Here is an 8,346-nt window from a genome sequence, read left to right on the forward strand (position 1 = left end):
TAGATGGGCCATAAAGGTCATCCTGTTTGAAGGGAAGAAACCTTGCTACACATGAACACACTTGCCTACTGGGGGAGGAAAAAGGTGACTAGTGCTGGCCTGTACCCCTTAGGCTGCTACCTACAGCTTTTCTACTGTTGGCTCAAATATACTAGAGTCGGGTTTCAAGAATTAATGAGGTTTTGGGCTTCTCTGGTGGCTCAGATGGTAGAGAATCTCCCTGCAATGCGGGAGACCTGGGTTCGATCCCTGGGTTGGGAAGATTCCCTGGAGGAGGGCATGGCAACCCACGCCAGTATTCTTGCCTGGAGAATCCCCATGGGCAGAGATGCCTGGCAGGCTACAGTCCATGGGGTCACAAAGAGTCGGACACTACTGAGGGACTAAGCACAGCACAGCACAATGAGGTTTTACGAAGAGCTGAGGCTAGTGTGAAGGCCTCCCCTCCCATCAAAGAGCAACAGTGAGCTCGTGGGACAGATTATGCCCTTTCCTGACCCTCCCCAGATGCAGAACCACAGTTGGGCACACAGGCAGAAGATCTAAGAATTCCAGTAGCTTCCTCCCACACCAACCCCATAACAGGTTACTTTGAGGGGCTACTACTGCTGTGCTGTGTGAAATTTCCCCTACCAAGTCAGGGTCTATGGGAAAAACCTTAACACCAACATGACCTGACACCATGGACTGAATGAGAAGGCAGTACTCTGAACTAGGCAGGAAAGCCCACCCTGGTTCTCTATGTTCTAACTGTGTCCATGCATTGACATGATGTTTATTATTATCGATCTTTGCGATTTCCTTCTTTCACTTTTCTTCCGTTTCTTCCTGGTTGCACTAAGCTTGGGTATGAGGCTTTTACTGCTAAAATAGCTCTTCCTGATTGTGTTTACAGGGCTCAGAGTGCCAACCTATGCACAAGAGCCTGGGAGCACACCTTTGGACTTCCTGGCTCTCTTGTAGGCAGTTATTTCTGAAATCATGATTCTTTTATATATTTGAGTATCATATGTATATTTTTATAAAAGTATATACACATGTCCTATCTTATACCTGTACTATGTATTGTGAATATTTACATTTCTTGTACCATTGGTTGACTTTCCTAATTGGCTCTTCTGTCCCTTTCCCCTGAGATGCCCCTTTCTTTCTGCAAGGAATCATTTTCTTTCCACTCAATTTAACAGCTATTTGTTAGTTCACTATGAATAAGGCTCTTAAGGAGAGTTAAAGATTACACTGTCCACCCTCAAGACTTTATAAACCTGATAAGGAAAGTAGAAAAAACACAAATGATGATAAACCCTTATTATCATTCAGTCTGTTGAGTACCTGCTATATGCTCAGTGGTTTGAGTGTAATTTTTCATTTAATTCTTATAAGCCTTGGGAAATAGTGGCATAATAGTGGCAGCTTGTTGGAGAAATTCCTCGAGGTTATACTACTACCAAGTGGCAGAGTTGGGATTTGAACCTGGGATGCTGTCTTCTAGAGGCTGTGAGCTTCCTTTCTGTATCACGAGGCCTCTCAGTGCAGACCATAAAAAGCAGATGCCGTGAAAGTGATGTGAGGTTCCAAGGAGGAACTGAATCTGGAAAGGCTTTAGAAACACGTTTGAAATAGGTTTGCCAGTTTACATACTCTGAGCAGCAGATTCCAAGTTGGAATTAACAGTACAAGAGTTTTGCTGAGGGATATGCCGGAGACAGACAAAGAACAAAAAGCAGAAGCAGCTTCAGATTTTGATACAGGAAGAAGACAGGGTAGGAAGAATTCCAGGTGGCAATACACTTCTAAGGAAGTTTCAGCAAAGCCAAAGGGGCATCTTGTTAGAGGAGTCCCGTGTTTTGCAGGGACGGACCTGCACGAATACCCCTGTCATGCTTGGTCAGCAGCAGCAGCTTGTGTGGCTTCACTGGAGCCAGAGCAGTGAATCTGCCATGCTCCTCACAGCAGCAGATGTGAATAGTTGCATTTCCATGGCTGCCATGATAGCCTTAGAAAAACTGGTTAAGTTTCAGGGGTAGCTATGTTAAGAATGGCATTTGAGATAGCACACTTTCTATGGAATACTAGGTTCTCAAGATCCTTGTTGGGAAAAAAAAAAAAACTGGAACGTATTCTTTTCTCCTTTCAGAGACTCATCATGCACAATAATTGAAAGCTCTGTGAAGGTACACTTGAAGAAACGAGTTAACCTTGGTTTAATACAGCAGTTCCCAAACCTATTTGACTACAGAGCTCTGTGTATGTAAATTCTATTAATGCTCTGTGTAATTAGTATTCAACAAAACTCTGCGATTTCTTAGACACTTAGGTATGGGCCATATGGTGAAGGACTTCAACCTGTATCTAACCTGGGCTGCTTTAGAGAGGGGTCTGAAGAAGGGAATCTGCACTCAAGTTGTATTATCTGGCAGTGGTGACTAGAGCACAAGAGTGACCATCAAAGTTCATCCCTAATTACTTACAGCCATAACCCGTCCTGGGATTGCCCCGTCTCTAGAAACAGCATGTGAATCATTTGGAATCTAATTGCTTTACTTCTAATCCAAGGTCTAGGAGAACTGAAATTGGTGGAAGGGGTGGTGGGTTCACCCAGTATCAAACTGACCAGCCTCCTACAGCCAGAAATAATGGCCTATTGTCTGGTTTCCCTCTGTACTGAGTGTCCAGGCAGCAGCCAGTCAAGCTGCCCTTGTGACTTTCCTAGGCCTCCGAACTCTCCCTCACCCTCCTTTCACTGCCTCCCACACCAGCCCCAGAGACACAGGGCAGCCACACAGTCGATACAGACAGCTGTGGGATGTGTCATAAGACGTTCTCGGTGACCCAGTGACAAGCTAGCTTTCCTCTCCCCTTTTACCTTCATTATGGAGCTCACGCCAGGGAAAATTTTTGAAGGCAGCTATCTCTGTTAATGGGCCATGACAAGGCCGGTCCAAAGCAGTGGGCTCTTTGAACATTCCATGTATATGGTTAATCTCCTGCAAGGGGTAAGGTTTTGACAATGGGGACGGAATGTGAATGGTTAAGAGCTTGTGCCCTGATTCACAGCTGGGTTTAAATTTTGTCTCCAGCACTTAAAGCTATCTGTATGTACTGGGCTAGTTACCTAACCTCTGTAGGCTTTTCTCATTTATAGTACCTGTGTTCATACGGTTGTTTTAAGAATTAAATAAAGCATATGAAGTGTTTAGTACAGTACCTGGCACAAAGGAAGTGCTTGATATATGTTAGCTGTGATTATCTTGATTGTGTTTATCCTTTCTAGGGACTCCCTGGTGGCTCAGACAGTAAAGAGTCTGCCCACAATGCAGGAGACCCTAGTTTGATCCTGGGTCGGGGAAATTCCCCTGGAGAAGAAAATGGCAACCCACTCCAGTATGCTTGCCTGGAAAATCCCATGAATGGAGGAGCCTGGCAGGCTACAGTCCATGGGGTCACAGAGTCAGACATGACTGAGCGACTACACTTTCACTTTCTTTTTGCATCCTTTCTAGTGTCACTATTAGATACTGGGTGGGTGGATAAAGTAAGAAATGGTTCCCACCATTAAAGAGTTTGATAGGAAAGGTAGGAGGCAGAATATTTTTTAAAAAACATGATATGTAGGTAAATTTTACTTTAAAGAAAAACACAAATATTGTAGGTATGCTACAGGATTTAGGAGTGAAGTATACTAATGTCTGCAGCTGACTTTGAAATGCATCAAAAAGGTAAGATGGATTGGTGAATAGATAGATGGAAAGATATGGGATAAAGCAGATATAGCACAGTAATAATTATAGAATCTAAGTAGTAGATATGTTGGGGTTCACTAAACAATCTTTCATCTTTCCTGCATGTATGAACATTTTCATAATAAAATATTGGGGAATATGTAATATGTTATGCCATAATATAAATAATGCCATAGAATTTCAGAGGGAGGAAAACGAATGTGTAACAGGTAGGTCAAGAAAAACTGGTGGGAATACATTTGAGTTGGGCTTTAAAAGGATTCAGAGGGTTTAACTAAAAAATGGTGAGGACAGGAAGCATTCCAGGTGGCTGAAGAGCAAAGGCCATATTACTAAAAGCACTGTGATTTGGGAATATGTGACTTGAATTAGTACAGGCAGCAGGAGGGAAACATGACTGTGATGAAGAGTAGGATCATGGTCTATCTTCCTTATATTGGGGACCTTATCCAACAGATAAATGGGAGCCACTGAAGTTTCTTGACCAGGAGTCTGCATTTTTCCTGTCACTTTGGGCTAAACTTTCTTATAGAGGAAGGTGTGAACTTTTTCAAGAAACTAAACTGTTTAATCAGGGCTCTAATTAGAACTCTGGTCAAGACCAGATTGCTGACTGGATGACAAATAGCAAAGTTCTTTTATATCAGTCTCTATACCACCCCAACAGAGAAGGCAATGGCACCCCACTCCAGTACTCTTGCCTGAAAAATCCCATGGGCGGAGGAGCCTAGTAGGCTGCAGCCCATGGGGTCGAGAAGAGTCTGCCATGACTGAGCTACTTCACTTTCACTTTTCACTTTCCTGCATTGGAGAAGGAAATGGCAACCCACTCCAGTGTTCTTGCTTGGAGAATCCCAGGGATGGGGGAGCCTGGTGGGCTGCCATCTATGGGGTCGCACAGAGTTGGACACAACTGAAGCGTAGCAGCAGCATACCAACCCAGAACCCAGAACACTGGGATATCAGTTGAGAGGAACAGCATGAAACTTGCACTTAATTGTGTCCTGACTGTTAAGCTATGACTCTACTACCTGTTTTAATCATCACATTTTATACTATACACTAAATCAGAATGGGATCCACAGGGCATGTGTCTGGAGAGCTTTAGAATGCTCCTCTTTTCCCCTCAGGGTTTCCCTGGTAGCTCAGATGGTAAAGAATCTGCCTGCAGTCCAGGAGACCTGGGTTCAGTCCCTAGGTTGGGAAGATCCCCTGGAGAAGGAAATGGCTACCCACTGCAATATTCTCGCCTGGAGAATCTCATGGACAGAGGAGCCTGGTGAGCTACGGTCCATGGGGTTGGAAAGAGTCGGACGTGACTGAGTGACTAACCCTTTTTTTCTTTTCCCTAGGGACTGCTGGGACTTGATGGACAGTGTAGATCAGAGGTTTTCACATTTCGGTGTGCCTGAGAATGGCAGCCCCAGTGTTGCATGCACAAAACCAGGCACACTGTCCTTTAGTGCAACAGGTCCTGGCTTGACTTTTGAGACCAGTTGATCCTAAGATGATCCTCGCCCCAGCTATGGGTCCCCCAAGCATTTTAAGTCCCTCTGTTCATCTGTGCTCTCCTTAGCTTTCATCTCAGTCCTGTCTGTGCTTCCTACTTCCTGGTGTGTCCTCCCACCGCTACCTTTCCTGCCTCCCCATCACCCAGTTCACTTCAGTCACTCAGTTGTGTCCGACTCTTTGCAACCCCATGAATCGCAGCACGCCAGGCCTCCCTGTCCATCACCAACTCCCGGAGTTCACTCAGACTCACATCCATCGAGTCAGTGATGCCATCCAACCATCTCATCCTCTGTCGTCCCCTTCTCCTCCTGCCGCCAATCCCTTCCAGCATCAGAGGCTTTTCCAATGAGTCAGTTCTTCACATGAGGTGGCCAAAGTACTGGAGTTTCAGCTTCAGCATCATTCCCTCCAAAGAAATCCCAGGGCTGATCTCCTTCAGAATGGACTGGTTGGATCTCCTTGCAGTCCAAGGGACTCTCAAGAGTCTTCTCCAACACCACAGTTCAAAAGCATCAATTCTTCGGCGCTCAGCCTTCTTCACAGTCCAACTCTCACATCCATACATGACCACTGGAAAACCCATAGCCTTGACTAGACGGACCTTTGTTGGCAAAGTAATGTCTCTGCTTTTGAATATGCTATCTAGGTTGGTCATAACTTTCCTTCCAAGGAGGAAGCGTCTTTTAATTTCATGGCTGCAGTCACCATCTGCAGTGATTTTGGAGCCCCATAAAATAAAGTCTGACACTGTTTCCACTGTTTCCCCATCTATTTCCCACTAAAGTGATGGGACCAGATGCCATGATCTTAGTTTTCTGAATGTTGAGCTTTAAGCCAACTTTTTCACTCTCCTCTTTCACTTTCATCAAAAGGCTTTTTAGTTCCTCTTCACTTTCTGCCATAAGGGTGGTGTCATCTGCATATATGAGGTTATTGATATTTCTCCCAGCAGTCTTGATTCCAGCTTGTTTTTCTTCCAGTCCAGCGTTTCTCATGATGTACTCTGCATATAAATTAAATAAGCAGGGGGACAATACACAGCCTTGATGTACTCCTTTTCCTATTTGGAAGCAGTCTGTTGTTCCATGTCCAGTTCTAACTTTTGCTTCATGACCTGCATACAGATTTCTCAAGAGGCAGGTCAGGTGGTCTGGTATTCCCATCTCCTGAAGAATTTTCCACAGTTTATTGTGATCCACACAGTCAAAGGCTTTGGCATAGTCAATAAAGCAGAAATAGATGCTTTTCTGGAACTCTCTTGCTTTTTCCATGATCCAGCGGATGTTGGCAATTTGATCTCTGGTTCCTCTGCCTTTTCTAAAACCAGCTTGAACATCAGGAAGTTCACAGGTCACGTATTGCTGAAGCCTGGCTTGGAGAATTTTGAGCATTACTTTACTAGCATGTGAGATGAGTACAATTGTGCGGTAGTTTGAGCATTCTTTGGCACTGCCTTTCTTTGGGATTGGAATGAAAACTGACCTTTTCCAGTCCCGTGGCCACTGCTGAGTTTTCCAAATTTGCTGGCATATTGAGTGCAGCACTTTCACAGCATCATCTTTCAGGATTTGGAATAGCTCAACTGGAATTCCATCACCTCTACTAGCTTTGTTCGTAGTGATGCTTTCTAAGGCCCACTTGACTTCACATTCCAGGATGTCTGGCTCTAGATGAGTGATCACACCATCGTGATTATCTGGGTCATGAAGATCTTTTTTGTACAGTTCTTCTGTGTATTCTTGCCACCTCTTCTTAATATCTTCTGCTTCTGTTAGGTCCATACCATTTCTGTCCTTTATCGAGCCCTTCTTTGCATGAAATGTTCCCTTGGTATCCCTAATTTTCTTGAAGAGATCTCTAGTCTTTCCCATTCTGTTGTTTTCCTCTATTTCTTTGCATTGATCGCTGAGGAAGGCTTTCTTATCTCTCCTTGCTATTCTTTGGAACTCTGCATTCAGATGTTTATATCTTTCTTTTTCTCCTTTGCTTTTTGCTTCTCTTCTTTTTACAGCTATTTGTAAGGCCTCCCCAGACAGCCATTTTGCTTTTTTGCATTTCTTTTCCATGGGGATGGTCTTGATCCCTAACTCTTGTACAGTGTCACGAACCTCATTCCATAGTTCATCAGGCACTCTATCTATCAGATCTAGGCCCTTAAATCTATTTCTCACTTCCACTGTATAATCATAAGGGATTTGATTTAGGTCATACCTGAATGGTCTAGTGGTTTCCCCTACTTTCTTCAATTTCAGTCTGAATTTGGCAATAAGGAGTTCATGGTCTGAGCCACAGTCAGCTCCTGGTCTTGTTTTTGTTTACTGTATAGAGCTTCTCCATCTTTGGCTGCAAAGAATATAATCAATCTGATTTCGGTGTTGACCATCTGGTGATGTCCATGTGTAGAGTCTTCTCTTGTGTTGTTGGAAGAGAGTGATTGCTATGACCAGTGCATTTTCTTGGCAAAACTCTATTAGTCTTTGCCTTGCTTCATTCTGTATTCCAAGGCCAAATTTGCCTGTTACTCCAGGTGTTTCTTGACTTCCTACTTTTGCATTCCAGTCCCCTAAAATGAAAAGGACATCTTTTTTGGGTGTTCTAAAAGGTCTTGTAGGTCTTCATAGAACTGTTCAACTTCAGCTTCTTCAGCGTTACTGGTTGGGGCATTTTTGAGATTGCATCCAAGTACTGCATTTTGGACTCTTTTGTTGACCATGATGGCTACTCCATTTCTTCTGAGAGATTCCTGCCCGCAGTAGTAGATATAAGGGTCATCTGAGTTAAATTCACCCATTCCAGTCCATTTTAGTTCGCTGATTCCTAGAATGTTGACATTCACTCTTGCCATCTCTTGTTTGACCACTTTCAATTTGCCTTGATTCATGGACCTGACATTCCAGGTTTTTATGCAATATTGCTCTTTACAGCATCGGACCTTGCATCTATCACCAGTCACATCCACAGCTGGGTATTCTTTTTGCTTTGGCTCCATCCCTTCATTCTTTCTGGAGTTATTTCTCCACTGATCTCCAGTAGCATATTGGGCACCTACTGACCTGGGGAGTTTCTCTTTCAGTATCCTATCATTTTGCCT

The sequence above is a fragment of the Bubalus kerabau genome, chromosome 1 (genome assembly GCF_029407905.1).
Source record: "Bubalus kerabau isolate K-KA32 ecotype Philippines breed swamp buffalo chromosome 1, PCC_UOA_SB_1v2, whole genome shotgun sequence".
NCBI lineage: Eukaryota > Metazoa > Chordata > Mammalia > Artiodactyla > Bovidae > Bubalus > Bubalus kerabau.